Consider the following 19,198-nt stretch of genomic DNA (forward strand, 5'->3'; position numbering starts at 1 on the left):
GTAACCAATATTTTATGAAATAACAAGAATTATGTTCACTACAGTTTACAGTACATGACAGATGCTAAAGGTGACTCAATATTCTCACGATGGTTAGAATAACAAGATATCTTTATTGATGATATGCTCAAATGTCTCTCGACCTATTTAAGCATCTAATTTCCTAATCCTCTCGGACTTTGGAAATTTTTGTTCACTGCACAAATTTTACTTCATGTTAACCAACCTTGTTACAGGGCTGATTATTAAATGAAGTATTTTCGAGTCACTATTGATAATTCACTTCCTACTATATTTGATTTCTTTCTCCAGCAAATCAAAGAAGGTGTGTCTACTTTTTGCAACCAAGATATGTTAATTCAAACATCAGAATTATCAAGAAATCCTAAAACTTATAGAATCTTGAGTATTTAGCACCTCATCACGGCCTAAACCTAGAACCGATAATTCAGGTTAATGGAGTTTAGCCACTTATGACGCAAAGAACGATACACATAATTGAATTCATAATTGAGAAGATGAACTCACAGAGATGAATAAGAATCAGTGAATTGTAGGTTATATCACAAAGGAAAATCCCCAAAATAGTTGTATTGTTTGAGTAAAAAAGATAGAGCGAAAAATATCAAAACAATATTCTCCAAAAACCTCCAAAGTATCGACTCTCTTTTTAGAATAATGATGATAATCAATTGTCGATGAATAATAGAAAACCTTAAAATAAAGCATTAAATAGTTCAACCTAAATAAGGAAATAAAATAAAAGTTTCAGATTTTCCTCGAAATAGACGACGACATCCGTGATAGCTTATCAGGAGTCTGACGGCTTACCACGGATGTCGTCAGCTCCTATGCATTTTTGGCTTCTGCTATCTAAGGCTAACGATGATGACGCCTTATCACCAATATAATGGATTATCACCAACGTCGTCACAAAAATGTCTTCAACTCTCATTCTCTGTTTAAGGCTGACGAAATCCTTGACAGCTTATCACCAGGCTAACGACGTGTCATGAACGTCGTCAGCCACACTTGTATTCTATTTTGCTTCACTTTTTAGCCATTTTGCATCCATTATTTTTGGTTCTGCTACATCTCAACAGTTACTACAAAAATCAAAGCAAACTAATCTAAAACAAGTAAAGTTGCTCAAAACCTTACAATTATTTAAAGTTAAAAGCCTTAAATGTGTTAGCATAGGCTCACACATTAACACCCTCAACTTAAATAATTGCTTGTCCTCAAGAAACCATAACATAACTAAGAGAATACAAAGTATAATTTGGCAGCTAACTACTTATATTAGTTCAGAACATATTCACCACTTCAAAGGTCAGTCAATTTTAAAGCTCACTATTGATGTTTTGAATAACAACCATGCAACTCACAAGAATCAAGATACGACAAAAATTCAGCAATAACAAGCATTCCATACCAAGATAACATTTATCTAAACAAGTTATTGACTAGCAACATATCCAGTATGCCCTCACAACAAAGAAATCCCTTTTTCACTCATATCAGAATTCAAATACATAAACAGAGGGATAAACAAGACTCACTCTTAAAATGAAGTTCCAAACACTGCATGTCAAATGCCATAGGCTTTCCCTTATAATCAGCACCCATGTCTTCAGACAGGTCAGTTAGGATCACTATAGGGCTTTTCCTAAGCTTGAAACATAGGCCAGGAGTTGGTATGATATTCATGGATATTTTAGAGTGACTATGCAACCTTGACACCAAACTAAAATCTTGGGGTTTCAACTCTCAACATTCTTCTCTTCCCCTCCTTTATTGATCACACATGATCAAGATGGATGCGGTTGTTTCAATTATCATGTTATCTTTCTATCATCTTTTACACTGCTTTATCTTTTCTTATTCCCTTTTCACCGCATTCAACTTTTTATTCTTTTCTTTTATTATTCCTCTCCTCAAACTTATTTTGCATCACGTACCGCTATGACAGCCACCCTCAATTTAGGTTGTTTTCTTAAGTCAAAGTGCACAGTGTCCAAGGAGGACCAGGGCTAAACAGGTTCATTATGATGTAAATAGAAAGGTGAGAGATGTCGTAGAAAAAAATAGGCTAATTAGGCTCAAAAAGGGATCAAGGGATATTATTCACATTCGGAAGGTCATTTTAGGCTTAAAGTGGACTAATCAACAGAAACGACCTATGATACTTACCTAACTCCAATCCTATGACCAGGGTAAAACTAATCGAGTAAGTTTTAGATTCGACACACAATGGGAACTGAGTAGGACCTTACACACACATGGAACACAAGTATCCTGTATATCACTACTTATCTATTTATGCACTTGTTTAACAGAGGTTATTCAATTGCCAGACTAATGCCACAAAAAAATGCAATGTGGTCACAAATTAATGCAATTCATACATTAAACAATATATCAGACCAATGGAGAGGTACAGAAAAATCACAAAACAAGCAAACTACCTAAAGTACTTGTATTACTCCTAATTATCTACAAAATATGTTACAACAATAACCTACCCTACACCCTCGACTTAAAATAAAAAATAAACAACACTAAGGCTTAGGGTATACCTGAAGGCAATCAAGCACATGGATCCTGGGTCTCTGACCCTGCTACTACATCATCTGTTGTCTTCTCTCCATCAGAGCATCTAGCTTTGCAGTAGTTGGGGCCCTACTAGATAAGGGACCTACAACCATATCTTAAATGGCTATTGTAACACCCCAATTTTTTGAACTGGAATGCTACACAGTTAGGACCACAACATAAATGATGACTGATATCTAAACCCATATACTGCATAATATAACATAATAATATGAAAAATATGAACATGTAGGACATAAGGTCTAACTAAATAAAGAATCTATCAAAACATAATATCTATATGGGTGAAAAATACCCAAAACAACTAAAAACTAAATCAAATCTGAACTAAATCTAAAAGACTCTAAATACTATCTGAATAAGGAGTTGAAGGAAATTGCCTCTAAATAACTCCATCTAGCAAAACTGAAATGAAATAATGAATGAAATAAAATAATATTGTCCTTGGATAGATGAGGAATCACTGTAACTCTGAATAGTAGAATGCTACTGCTGATCTGGAGCTCATACCTCTGAACCTATGGTGCAGCATAAGAGAAAGTACCATAGCACAAATGCATCAGTACATCTGAATGTACTGAGTATATGAGTGAGGTAGGCTAAACGCAACGGATTATATGCATGAACAATGCTGACTAATATGAACGTGATAATACATACATGCATAAGAAACTATAACTGAACTCGTAGTGATACTAAAAACTGAGTTGAATACCGACGACATAACTTTACTGATACTGAGGTACTAAATAGATAAATAACTATTTTTGACAATTTGAATTATGAAAAACTTGTTGGATCGACTGTGTCTAATAGTCCTAAAATTGAATACTGATAATGTAAACTATGAAGACTGACATAACTAGTATAACTATGATGATCGGCCTAACCGATATAATGGATACTGAATGACTGTATCTGATAGTCTAAGTTCTGATGGAATTATCTGAGTTCTATTCTGAGCTGAGTGACTAGATCTGAGATTATTCCTATCTAGTGGGTGATCTCTGAATATACTGATAATAAAGATAAGATTTAATTTAGTCTGAAATCAGTCCTATCTAACAAGTGATATTTAAATCTGATGATTTGGATACTGATTAACTATAGTTGAGATCAGTCCTGTCTAATAGGTGATCTTGAAGTCTATTTATAATGATAAGTATTGACTATATCTAACAATAGTGAATCTGTACTACTAAGCTAAGTTGACTGTGTCTGACAGTCCTGAATCTATAACTAAAACTGTGGGATGTATTCATCTAACCAACATACACCATGCTAAGCTAATTTGGGGTCCAATCTCTACCCTGACTGGAAGGGTATCAGTACCACGCCACCAATAAAGACAACTGTTGTGGAGTCAGTCCTAATCTAGTGGGTGACTCCTGGGATCAGTCCTATACATATAAATGTTCTAATGGATGACCCTTGAGTATGTTAGTCCTATTTGATGGGTAACATCTCATACCTACGCTAGCTACGTAGTTCTGGAACATAGAGATTTTTTCTAAGTATCGCAGTCCTTTCTAGAGGGTTAGTCTCCATCCCTAGGATCACTCGGTATTGAATCTACTCCCACCTGGAAGAAACTGAACTGAATAACTAAGTTGAACTGAATAACTAAAATGATACTGATTAACTGGACTGATACTAGTGTTATTGTTTAGTAGAGATAAACTAAGTTTACTAAATTCTAATGCCTGACGGAACATACTAAGTTCTGAGGACTAACTGAGAGTACTGGATCTACTAAGATCGCTAGGAATACTGTTGTTGTTGAGATTACTGAGTACTGGGATTACTGAACTACTGAGATTACTGATATACTGAGATTACTGAACTACTGAGATTTATGAGTTTTTCTTGAGTCACATGACTGATTAAATTCTGTAGATCATGGATTGATTGAGAGTATCGTGATAACATGATATGGCTCTACGCAAACAACTATATTTTTCAGGTATAAGTACCCCTGTACTCGATGGAAGGAAACTGACACAACATGACTTACTTGATCTTAGGAATAAAGTACATAATTCATAATGCCATCAATAGGGGATTTCGTACCACACATTGTTATCATATTCTTGAACACAAAAGATAATACGTGTATCATGTACATACTTGCATGGTTCTAGTTTCACGAACATTCCATATCACAACAACAATACATAGCAATTTGCATGGAATTTATGTTGTGCCAAAAGTGATAGAGCATGGAATTGTCATTTTGGTTTTACTTAGCTATATTGGATGATTTCTAGTCTCTTAGGTATTTATCAAACACCTTGTATGAACACTTTATGGCATAACCTTATTCATTAATTCAAGGATCCAAATTACCCAAAGTTCATATATTTCAACTATTATGCCATCCTAGTTTCATACAAACCCGTAGAGATTCTATTTTGACATCATTCAACACATAAAGAAGATCAACAATCAAATCAAAACATAACAAGCATGGCATATAGTTTTAAATAGGGTTCTTGAGCTCTATGAACGAATTGGATCCATAGATGAACATTACACATATCTTATTTCATGATTTCAAGAATCTTTATGAAGAGAAATCCTTGTGGTTGAATCTTCTATAAAACCCTAGCTTGAGTTTCTTGGGAAAATTTGAGAATAACAACTATATTTTGGTGTTTTAGAGCCTCAATCTCGTGTTTAAGAACTTATATAGGGATGGAAATTGACGTAATATCCCTTAAGGACATGGAGATGGAATGCAAAAAACTAGGGCAACACCGGAGTTAGCAGGAGACACCTGCCCTAGTCCACCGCTCTAGACCAGGTGACGCCTAGCTAAAAGCAGTTCTCTAGGCCAGGCGACACGGGCCTATCTCCTGGTGCTACAATTTTCACATCCAAACTCACCCTTATGCTATCTAAAAATTCTGAAACTTACTTGAGATATACTACGACCTTTCCCCATCGAAACGCAACTTGAAAATCCAAAAATGAAGGTCGGGAAGGTCATCAAATAAATATCCAAACTTTGGAGGTCTAAAATGAGACTAAGTGTTGAATCTTGAACAATTAGCAAAATTTTCTAAGTCTTGGATCTTGAAAAACTTAATGAGATGAACTTTAGACTTTGGATTTTATGGGGTATTATAATATCTCCCCCTTGGGAACATTCATCCTCAAATGAGACTGGCTGAGAGGGGAAACAAGAAGCTAAACATGAACTGATCATGAATGACTGGAACATGATCTCATAACTGATGTGACTAATAGATTGATTCATACTGGACATGCATATCTGATACATGGGTAGCTAATTCCTGAATGTAGGACTGAGGATTCTAGTAAACTGAGTTTCTTAAACTGAGGATGCATATGAAATGCATAACTTAAAAGCTAAATCTATGCATATCTGATGCATGATTACATAACTGACATGATACGTGAATGCATGATTGAAAATATCAATAAACTGAACTTTCTCTACTGAACATGCATATCTAATGCATGAATATCATACTGAACTAACTCTTGAAAGATTGACTGATTATGCAATGGCACATGATAACCATTTTATAACTGGAACATAAGAACATAACTGAGCATGATATGTGACATATGAACTGGACATCATGAACTAAATTGAACCTCTGAATACTTGACTTACAGATGAAGTTTTAACTTGAGGGTTAACTTATGAGTACCCTCTATTCTAGACTGAATTTGTCATGCAAGGAGAAACTGAAGGATCTAAGACTTGAGAGCATTAAGAAAAGGTGGGGTATCTCCCCCTTGGTACACTATGTCCCTCTCACCTTACTAAAACACTGAGGCGATGCATGTGGCATCTACAAACTAGATTATGACTAAATATTGGGAGTCTGAAACTAATGCATGATGCATGAACTGGACTGAATATGTGACTACTAGGATATTCTACCTTGGAATAGTTATAATCCATGAGACTTTGGATAGAATGAATGGATGCAAGGATGAGAAAACCAACTATACAAATTTGACTGCTCGATTGCTAAATTGACTTGCTGGCTTTACTAACTAACTCATGCTGAAATATATGCCCAAATAAGAGAAAGGGATCTAAAAATGGATACCATAAACATGAAAGACTTGTAACGTACCCGATTATAGGTTAGGGAAACTTTACAGATCATGACAGGTCTGGAGTGCATAAACTCTATTCTGAATCTGACCATTCTTGGTGCCTTGTTGATGTAACTTTTTACCCCTATGCGCTAGAACTCTACACTCTCGCATCCTGTGGCCTGGATTTCCACACCCATATCATACATCACTATTCATCTAGATGCTTCTTACCACACTCTTCACAAAGAGGATAAGTAAGACTTCTATTCTCACTACGCTAGGCCTCGGAGCCTAGCGCTCTATCATGACGATTATTTCTAGAGTTAGGTGCTGGTGCACTAGCTGAGGATGGACATGGGACTGAAAACTTATGACTATACTGAGAGTGGTTACCACCATGTGACTTAGAGTGAGCAAACCTAAAACTACCTCTCCTTGTTCTCTTACTTAGTCTCTCCCTCATTCTAATCTTCTTCTTCTCTATCTAGTGAGCATGAGTCATAAGTATGGCTAAAGTCATATCATTATTCAACATGGTAGACTTGCACTCATTTACTAAGCTATCATTTACCCTTGATACAAACTTACTCATCTTGGCTCTACCATCTGCAACCATATGAGGGGCATATCTAGCTAATTGAGTAAACCTAAGAGAATACTCTTTCACTGACATACTACCCTGCCTGAGATTGATAAAATCTGACACCTTAGCTTTTCTAAGCTCTAGCAAAAATAATCTATCAAGGAAAGTAGAGGCAAACTTCTCCCACTCAATAAAAACTGAATCATCTAACCTTTCTGACTTCTACTACTTGTACCAAGTGTGAGCCACATCCTGCAACTAATATGCAGCTAAATCAACACTCTCCACAGTAGTCACCCCCATAATATTCGTTACCTTCTAAAATTGATCTAAGAATTCCTGTGGGTCCTCATCTGACTTAGACCCCGTGAAAGAAGAAAGATTCATTTGGGTGAAGTCCCAAATTCTAGCTGCAGCTGAATTGGCCACTGGGTTTGATGGAACGATAGCTGGTCATTCATTCTGGGCAGTGACTGACTGAGCAAGAGTGGTGAATACAGTCCTGAACACCACATGATAAATATATCACCCAAAGGGTCTTAGGGCTGAGGGGCTAACTGATTCCCATTTCTTCTTTTAGGAGGCATGTTTTGTAAAATAAAGGGAGAAATAGATTAGACTGATATTGACTTGAGATTATGCTTCCTGGAACGACATGAATACTTAAATAAGGGAAACTGTTCCTAAAACATCTCATAGCCTCCTACACATAGGTGTGGTGCACAACACACACATGTACAAGACTCTACTAGATGTAGCTTTCAGACTTCCTAGGACTCTATTGAACCTTAGGATCCGATACCAAGTTTGTAACACCCCAATTTTTTGAACTGGAATGCTACACAGAGCTCATGACCCTGTAGGACCATAAGCTAACCCATGACTGATATTTGTACCTGTATAATGCAAAATATAACATAATAATACGGAAAATAGAAATATGTAGGCCATAAGGTTCAACTAAATAAAGAGTTTATCAAAACATAATATCCGTGTGGGTGAAAAATACACAAAACAACTGAAAACTGAATCAAATCTGAACTAAATCATAAAGCCTGTAATTACTTTCTGAATAAGGAGTTGAAGGAATATGTCTCCAACTAACTTCGTCTAGCAAAACTGAACTGAAATAATGAATGAAATAAAATAATATTGTCCTTGGATGAATGAGGACTCACTGCACCTCTAAGCAGTGGAATGCTACTGCTGATCTGGAGCTTGTGCCTCTGAACCTATGGTGTAACATAAGAGAAAACACCATAGTGCAAATCCGTCAGTACGTCTGAATATACTGAGTATACAAGTGAGGTAGTCTAAATGCAAAGGTATGCATGAACAATGCTGACTAATATGAATGTGAGAATATATCCATGCATAAGAAACTATAACTAAACTCGTGGTAATACTGATAATTGAGTTTGAGTACTGAGGACATGACTTTACTGATACTGAGGTACTAAATAGATGAATGACCAATTCTAACAGTTGAAATTATAAAGAACTGGTCGGATTGACTGTGTCTAATAGTCCTGAATCTAAATATTGATAACGTAAGCTATGATGACTAGCATAACTATTATAACTGTGATGATTGGCCTAACCGATGTAATTGATACTGAACGACTATATCTGACAGTCTAAGTTTAGATGGAACTATCTGAGTTCTATTCTAAGCTGAGTGACTAAATCTGAGATTAGTCCTATCTAGTGGGTGATCTCTAAATACACTGATAATTAAGATATGATTTAACTTAGTCTAAGTTCAGTCCTATCTAGCTAGTGATCTTTAAATCTGATGATTTGGATACTGATTAACTATAGCTGATATCAGTCCTGTCTAATGGGTGATCTTGAAGTCTATTTATAATGATAAGTATTGATTGTATCTAACAGTACTAAATCTATACTACTTAGCTGAGTTGACTGTGTCTGACAGTCCTGAATCTATAACTGAAATTGTGGGATTTATTTATCTAACTGAGATTCCCTTTGCTAAGCTGATTTAGGGTCCAATCTCTGTGTTGACAGGAAGGGTGTCAGTACCACGCCACTAGTAAAGACAACTGCTATAGAGTCACTCGTAATATTACGGGTGACTCCTGCGATTAGTCCTATACATATAAATATACTAACGGGTGACCCCTGAGTATGTTAGTCCTATATAACGGGTGATATCTCATACCTATGCTGGCTACATAGTTCTGGAACTTAGGGATTAATTCTAAGGATCTCAGTCCTTTCTAGTGGGTGAGTCCCCATCCCTAGGCTCACTTGGTGTTGAATCCTACTCCTATTTGGAAGTCATTAAACTGAATAACAGTGCTGAACTAAATAGCTGAACCGATATTGATTAACTGGACTGATACTAGTGGTATTGTTTAGTAGAGGTAAACTAAGTTTACTGGATTTCAATGACAGGTGGAATGTACTGAGTTCTAAGGACTGACTGAAAGTACTGGAACTACTGAAATTGCTAGGAATACTACTATACTTGAGATTACTGAGATTATTGAGTACTGGGATTATTGAACTACAAAGATCACTGAAATACTAAGATTATTGAACTATTGAGATTACTAAACTAATGAGATTACTGAACTAATGAGATTACTGAACTAATGAAATTACTGAACTACTGAGACTGCTGAGATTTCTGAGTTTTCCCTGAGTCACATGACTGACTGAATTCTGTAGATCATGGCTTGACTAAGAGTATCATGATAACATGATATGGCTCTAGGCACAAAGCTATATTTTTCGGGAAGAAGTACCCCCAGGACTCGATGGAAGGAAACTAACACAACATGACTTACTTGATCATAGGAATAATGTACATAATTCATAATGCCGTAAATAGGGAATTTCATGCTATACATGGTTATTATATTCCTGAACAGGAAAGATAATACGTGTATCATGTACATACTTGCATGGTTCTAGTTTCATGAACTTTCCATATCACAACAATAATACATAGCAATTTGCATGGAATTTATGTTGCGCCAAAAGGGATAGAGCATGGAATTGTCATTTTGGTTTTACTTAGCTATATTGCATGATTTCTAGTCTCTTAGGTATTTATCAAACACCTTGTATACACACTTTATGGCATAACCTTATTCATGAATTCAAGGACCCAAATTACCTAAAGTTCATATATTTCAACTATTATGCCATCCTTATTTCATACAAACCCATAGAGATTCTATCTTGACATCATTCAACGCATAAACAAGATCAACAATCAAATCAAAACATAACAAGCATGGTATATAGTTTTAAATAGGGTTCTAGAGCTCTATGAATGAATTCGATCCATAGATGAACACTACGCATACCTTATTTGTGATTTTAAGGACCTTTACGAAGGGAAATCCTTGTGATTGAATCTTCTATAAAACCCTAGCTTGAGTTTCTTGAGAGAATTTGAGAATAACAACTATATTTTGGTGTTTTAGAGCCTCAATCCCGTGTTTAAGAGCTTATATAGGGATAGAAATTGACCTAACTTCCTTGAAGGACATAGAGCTGGAATGTAGAAAATTAGGGCAGCACCAGAGTTAGCAGGCGACGCCTGCCCTAGTCCAGTGCTCTAGACCAGCTGCCGCCTTGCTAAGAGAAGTGCTCTAGGCTGAGTGACGCGGGCCTATCGCCTGGTGCTACTGTTTTACACATCCAAACTCTCCCTTATGCTATATGAAAAATTCCAAAACTTACCCAAGATGTACTATGACCTTGTCCCATCGCAACACAACTTAAAAATTCAAAAACTAAGGTCGGGAAGGTCATCAAATAAATCGCCGAAGTTTGGAGGTTTAAACTGAGACTAAGTGTTGAATCTTCAACACTTAGCAAAATTTTCTAAGTCTAGGACCTTGAAAAGCTTAATGAGCTGAACTTTAGACTTAGGATTTTACGAGGTATTACAGCTGCTTTCCATTTCTCATTCTCAACTAAAGACTCAATTTTTGCCCTTTTCAACTCCTCCTTCTTCTTCTTCTTTCTCCCAGGTTTCATACAATGCTTCAGTCGGGAGATGCTTGAAGTTACTGATTTTGTCCCTCAACTGTACCCTCCTGGAGGGTGGACATAACTGTTCTAGGAACGCCTCTTTCAACTGTCTCTAGTTAGTTATAGAATCAGGCTCTATCTCATTTAAGCACCTTGTTGCCTCTCCAGACAGACACAATGGAAACAATCTCAATCGGATCGTATTCTATCTCACTCTAGGATTATCAAAAGATTTGAAAATGGTGATAAAGTTCACTAAGTGCATGATCAAATCATCACCAGGCAAGCCTCCAAACAACCCCTTTAGATTCAGAAGTTGGATCATAGTACTTGTTAAGCTGAATTTCGCACCAGGTGCCAACGGTGGAGGACTGATAGCACCCGTTGTACCTGCTCCATCTATTTCCTCATCATCCTTATCAACCTCGTATTATACAGGATATTGAATATACCTTTTTCTAACTGGATGATTTTTATTAAAATTTCGCTGCACTGGTGCAACAATTTGCTCAGCTCGCCTTGGGTTTGGAGGATTCAGCAGTTCCTCATCTCCTAAGACTTTATCATCAGGGTTCGGATGACGTACTTGTTGACCCTGGTTCTGTATGTTCACCTTAGCCCTGGCCAAGGCGGCTAATCTTTCTGCCTTCTGTTGGTCAGCTATTGTCCCAATCAGTTGCAGATCCGGATTAATTGGTAATAACATTTCTCTGAAACTTCTTGTTTTTGGCATAAACAACAAAGAACTTGCTATAAACAAAAACAACAAATAAACGTAAATCTTGGAAACCTAACTAATAGTCAATTAGCGCACACAAACTTTTAGTTTACAACCGTATTCCCCAGCAATGGTGCCATTTTCGATAACGCTCAAATTATACTCTTGAATGGGTATAAGAGATCGTTGTCAATATAAAACCCAACAAAATTAGGGTTGAATCCAATAGGGAATATGGTGTGAACTCAAGTCATTTTCGATTTAATTCACTGATAGTTTAATGTTTTGTGAAATGGGGTTTTAAGTTTCACAAATAATTGTTTGTCACTTTGATTTTGATGTCTGTAACCAAGATTTTATGAAATAACCAGAATTATGTTCACTAGGGCTTACGGTACATGACAGATGATAAAAGTGACTCAAGATTCTCATGGTGGTTAGGACAACAAGCTATCTTTATTGATGATATGCGCAAATGTCTCTCGACCTATTTAAGCATCTAATTTCTTAATCCTCCCAGACTTAGAGAATTTCTGTTCACTGCCCAGATTTTACCTCAGGTTAACCAACCTTGTTACAGCGTTGATTACTAAACAAAGTATTTCCGAGTCTCTATTGATAATTCACTTCCTACTATATATGATATCTTTCTCAAGTAAATCAAAGCAGGTGTGTCTACTATTTACAACCAACATACGTTAATTAAAACTTAAGAATTATCAAGAAATCCCAACACATATATAATATTGAGTATTTAGCACCTCATCACGACTTAACTTTAGATCCTATAATTCAGGTTAATGGAGTTTATCCACTCATGATGCAAAGAACGATACACATAATTGAATTCATAATTGAGAAGATTAACTTACAGAGATGAATAAGAATTAGTGAATCGTAGATTAGATCACAAAGGAAAATCCCCCAAATAGTTGTATTGTTAGAGTAAAAAATATAGAGAGAAAAATATAAAAACAATGTTCTCCAAAAACCTCCAAAGTATTGACTCTCTTTTTAGAATAATGATGATAATGAATTATCGATGAAAAATAGAAAACCCTAAATCAAAGCTTTAAATAGTTCAACCTAAATAAGGAAACAAAATAAAAGTTTCATCTTTTCCTAGGAATAGACAACGACATCCGTTACAGCTTATCAGGAGTCTGACGGCTTATCATGGATGTCGTTAGCTCCTCTGCACTTTTGGTTTCTGCTGTCTAAGGCTGACGACGATGATGATGCCTTATCACCAACCTGACGGCTTATCACGAACGTTATCACAAAAATGTCTTCAACTTCCATTATATGTTTAAGGCTGACGGCATCCTTGACAACTTATCACCAGGCTGATGACGTGTCATGAATGTCATCAGCCACACTTGTCTTCTATTTTGCTTGACTTTTCAGCCTTTTTGCTTCCATTATTTTTGGTTCTCCTACATCTTAACATTTACTGAAAAAATCAAAGTAAACTAACCAAAACAACTAAAGTTGCTCAAGACATTACAATTATTTAGAGTTAAAAGCCTCAAATGTGTTAGCATAGGCTCACACATCAATATTAGGGAGTAGAGAGCATTGGGCATGATCTATAAAAAACATCTGAATAAGAAATTTCAACATTGTTACCACTCTACAGCATGGAACATGGACCCATAAATTATAAGTTAGGATAGAATTACTAGGCCTTAAGCAATGCAACTTCTTACTTTTATGCTTAGCAACACTTCTCAAACACTCCCTCAACTATACTATTCCCCTTTAAATAATATATTCACTTAATTCAACTTAAAAATTTCACATGGGCATTGATAAATCCGTCTACTAAAGTCTAAACTGAACTAATTCCTCTCATCATGGTCAAGCCTCACTCGGAATCACGAGGTACTGCACATAACGCCATAATACTAGTCTGAAGCATGGAATCAATACCCCAAGCATTGTTATAACTACTCTTCTCTAAGATAATTTTTCTTATTACTTCTATAACAAAATTCAACCTCTTACTAGGAAATCATTAGCGCACAATGCACCCATCTACTTAAATACCAACATAATGTTCAATCCTATCTTCATAACCATATATGCACTGCTAAACAATTACCCATAAAAGTATATTTCTCACATTCTCTAATGCCTTTATCAATAACAACTTCTATTCACTATTCGATTCTTAGAAAGACACACATAAAATATTCTCAACTAACCAAGTCATTCACGAAAAAAACTTCACTTCAATATTCCTTCACTTATAGTCTTAAATAAAACAAGCCTACGACCATCTTTCCCATTATAACACATTTACCCTCGCCCATCTATGTAATTGTTCATCATCACTACCTTGACCTTAGGGAGTTCACTAAAATGTTGGAATACTAGTGCTTGAAACATGAAGTGATACTAAGCATAATTTGACACTTTATCGAGGTCTGGGGAAAAGAGTGTTCACGATATAGATTCATTAAAGAGATCTAATCGGAGGACATATATAATATAGATCATAATTTCATTCATCATAAGAGTTGCCTGAGTACTGGAACTTATCTTACTGTAAAGCATAAGTGCATAAGTCATGAGCTACATGACCTGAATTTTGGAGTTAATAACTTTATGGAATAAGATTCCAACTATTGGATGAACTGGCACTGCTCGTACTAGGAACTGGGAGAGTACCTGATCCACTATTACGTACATGAACATGAACTATGATCATGGAACTAACACATAAGGGCATGAGTAGATATTGGGATAACTAAAATACTAATACTAAAATAAGAATGGGTTGAGCCTCACCCCTACTTTCTGATGTTCTATAACATTTTAGCATCACTACTGGAATCTGAGAGCTTGACATGGTTAATCATTCTATTATCTCTCCCTTAGATTTAAGACATTATTCAAAGTCTGAGGAACTCTTTACTAAACTATAAGCTAGACTACACTCACTGCACTCTACAGTCTGGAACATAACGATACTCGTAAATAACAAACTTACTCTGAAAGACTACCCCTGAAAGTGTAAAACCCACTTCTAATACTTCCTTCCAAGTTATAACTCTATCTTTATATAGCCCCACTAATCATCATATAATATCTTAAACACATACTAACATAGAATCTTCATAAGTATCACCACATCCTGAGTTCACACCCTCTAGATTGTCAACTCTCATTTCTATTTGTTCTATTATATAAGATTCAAACTTAGATTCTAAAAATTAACACAAATATCTTCAACCTTTAAAAAACCATACTGCTTCCATCATAGCCTACAAATATCATATCTCTAAACTCATATTTCTGAACCATGAGAGTTACTATCATACAAAAAGGCTCAACGTTATCTATCCTTAACTCACTTCCTTAACTTAGCTATTAAGAATACATACACTATATATAACTAGTGTCCTTCATCTTAGCAATTCAACGATACTACAAACCATAAAAAAATTTAATAAGCATAGAAAATAAAGCAACCCCTTATCACCTTGGGCATACTTCTTCATCATTGGTACAACATCATACTTAATAGAACAACTCATAGGATGAGGAAATAAATTTTAACTTGAGGGACTTATGACACACTAGAGAAATCCTCTCAAGCCCTTGGTGTGATTTCTGATAGTTCTGCTAGCAAATCTGAGAGCATTATCTGGGGAGAAAATTAGAACTGGCTAATCGTGTTATCTCAAGAATATGTCATAGATGAAGAATTTGGGGGTAACACACCAGTAGACAGAAGTTTTTGAAAAAACAAATTTATAGCACGATCTACAGTATGAAAGGAGGGAAACTTTTCTTAAATGCCTTGTAGCCTCTCGAAGAAAAGTATAGATATCTCTATACCGTTCTGCAAGACTCTACTAGACACGGCTTCACAGAAACCCTAGGAAACTTGAACTCAGTGCTCTGATACCAAGTTCATAACACCCCAAAATGGGTCTCGAGGCATCACATAGTGCTTAGGACCCCAAGTGACCCCAAGCTAACTCTTCTACTGGCATAACACATAAGCAGCTAAATAAGATATATAAATCTGAACGATCTGAACGAAATAAGCAAATGATAACTCTTATCTGAATTTAATCAATATGGAACTAAATTAAAATGATTACAACTAGTAAGAAATAGGCCGGCTTTGTAATTCTGTTAATAATAACCCCAATCAAATCATGCTGATAATGCAAACAGCGTAACCCTATCACAATATCCATATTCACCTCTACCCACTTTCTAGTAGGGATACTAAACTTTTGCAATGTTCCATCGAGCTTTTGTTGCTCAACCATAACCTATTGAAAATTAGGTTATAAACTCAGCAATATCTCTCTTCATGCCACTCCACTAATAGATTTACCGCAAATCATAGTGCAACTTAGTGGCTCCTGGTGTATAGAGTAATGCACACCATGCACTTTCGACAAAATTTGCTGCCTCAAACCATCAACACATGGCACACACATTTTACCCTGGTATCACAACACAACATTTTCCCTTGGTAGAAAAGTTTTACTTTTTGATCTCTGACTTACTCCTTAAACCTAACCATACTGGAATCCTTATCTTATTTTTCCTTTACTTCGACAACCAAATAAAGATTCTGAACTATTTTTAACCAATACACTACCTTTTTCTAAATCAACCAACCGAACACATAATCTAGAAAACTGATGAACCTCCTGAACTAACTTATTTTTATCATTCTCAACATGAGCGATACTACCCATAGACTGTCTACTAAGGGCATCCACCACTACATTGGCCTTTCCCGAGTGATACAAAATACTCATATCATAATCTTTTAGAAACACCAACCATATTATAATCTTTTAGCAACTCCAACCATCTTCTCTGATGAAGATTTAACTTTTTCTATGAAAACACATATTGCAAGCTTTTGTGATCCATGAGCACATCAACATACACCTAATAATGACAATGCCTCTAAAGTTTCAAGGCTAAAACAATAGCTGCTAACTAAAGATTATGGGTAGGATAGTTTTTTCATGAGGCTGATGCTGTCTAGAGACATAGGCTATGACCTTGACCTTATCTCTCTGCATCCAAAAAAACCTAGACCAACCCTAGAAGTATCAAAATAAATAACAAACCCATCTATACCATCAGGTAACGCAAAAACTGAGGTTGAAAGGAGTTGAGTCTTCAACTCCTAAAAACTCTACTCATAGGAATCTAACAACTGAAACTTAACTTTCTTTTGATTCAATCTAGACATGGAGAGACGCAATAGAAGATAAAACTTCAATAAATTATGGGTAATAGCCAGCTAGACCTAAGAAACTCCTGATATCTGATGGGTAGATGGGTCTAGGCCAGTTTCACACCACTTTCATATTTTGAGCATCAACTTTAATGCCATCACAAAAAATAATATGGCCATGGAAAGCTACTGACCTTTTCCAAAATTTACACTTACTGAATTTGGCAAGCAACTGATAATCTCTAAGAGTTTGCACACAATTCTGAGATAGTCAGCATGGTCATTCTCACTATGGGAATAAACAAGAATATCATTGATGAAGACTATGACGAACATGTCCAAGTATTGTTTGAACATGTCCATAAAGGTTGTTAGATCATTCATTATCCCGAAGGACATAGCTAGGTATTCAAAGTGACCATAACGTGTTCTAAAAGATGTCTTTGGAATATCACACTCCCTTACTATAAGATGGTAATAGCCGAATCTGATGTCTATCTTAGAGAAATAATTTATGCCGCGAATGTAGTTGAATAAGTCATCAATCCTAGGAAGGGGATATTTTCTCTTGATTGTGACTTTGTTTAACTGGTGGTAGTCGATGCACATTTAGAGAGACCCATCTTTCTTACGCATGAAAAAGACTGGAGCACCCTATAGAGAAACACTGGGTCTTATGAAACCTTTATCTAAAAGGTCTTTAAGCTACTATTTTAACTCTTTATACTCGGCCAGAGCTATATGATATAGAGGGAGGGAGATGGAATGAGTATCAGGAAAAAGATCAATACCAAATTCTATTTTTCTATTAGGAGGTACCTTTATAAAATCTTTTGGAAAAACCTCAGGAAAATTATTGACTATTCGGACTGAATGAACTGTTGGAACTTCAAACTTAGTATCTTTTATTCAAACTAAATGATAGATGCTCCCTTTGGAAATAAATTTTTTAGCCTTACGATAAGATTTGAAATGACTCTTAGGAGATTCAAAGCTACCTTTCCTTTAAAAAACTGCCTCATCAGGAAACTAAAACTTTACCATATGGGTGAGAGAATCTATTGATGCATAACATGAATAGAGCCAATCAATTCCTACAAAAACATCAAAATCTACCATTTGTAGCTCTATTAGGTCTACTAGTATGATGTTATGAAGGACAATGATAGGAAACTTATTATATACTCATCTAGAAAAAACTGACTCCCCCACTGTGGTGGAAACTAGGAATGGCTTGGAGAAATTTTCAGTTTCTATCAAAAATCTGCTGCAATGAAAGGTGTCATATAAGAAAGATGTGATCTAGGGTCTAACAAAATATAAACATAAAAATGAAAAACATGAAACATACTAGTAACAATATTTGGTGAACTGTCCTACTCTTGCCGGGATAGTAAAGCATAAAACTAATTCGGGTGCTGACCACCCTTGGTACTGGATGATATGCCCCTGAGAAGGGACTGGGCAACCTGGAGGAGCTAGTGTGCTAGTAGCCAGAGATTCGGGACAAACATCCGTGCTTCCTTTATTAGCATACTGACACTCTTTGATTCTGTGACCCACCTTGCTATATCCATAGCAACCCCTCTTTCCTATCAAACACTCACCAGAGTAGTTTTTACCACACTTTACACATGTTGGATAACTGGGCCTTCCAACCACACTACTCTAAGACTTAGAAAAAAAAGTCCAACCCCACTACTCCTACTTGGTTTTGGGTATAGGGGCACTGGATGAAAATAGCTTTGGCATAGATGAGTGAACCTAAAACTTTGAATAATTCGCCCCTCTAGACCTTGGTTGACCATACTTAAACTATCCAGTACTAGCCTTCTTATTTTACCCCTCTCTCCTTCAACTTCTCCACCTCAATACCCTGAGGATGAGTCATCAACCAAGTAAGATCCATATCCCTAATAAGCATGATCGTCCAAAACTCCTTAACTACTAAACAAGACACTCCAGAGAC

This window comes from Capsicum annuum, chromosome 1 (genome assembly GCF_002878395.1).
Source record: "Capsicum annuum cultivar UCD-10X-F1 chromosome 1, UCD10Xv1.1, whole genome shotgun sequence".
NCBI lineage: Eukaryota > Viridiplantae > Streptophyta > Magnoliopsida > Solanales > Solanaceae > Capsicum > Capsicum annuum.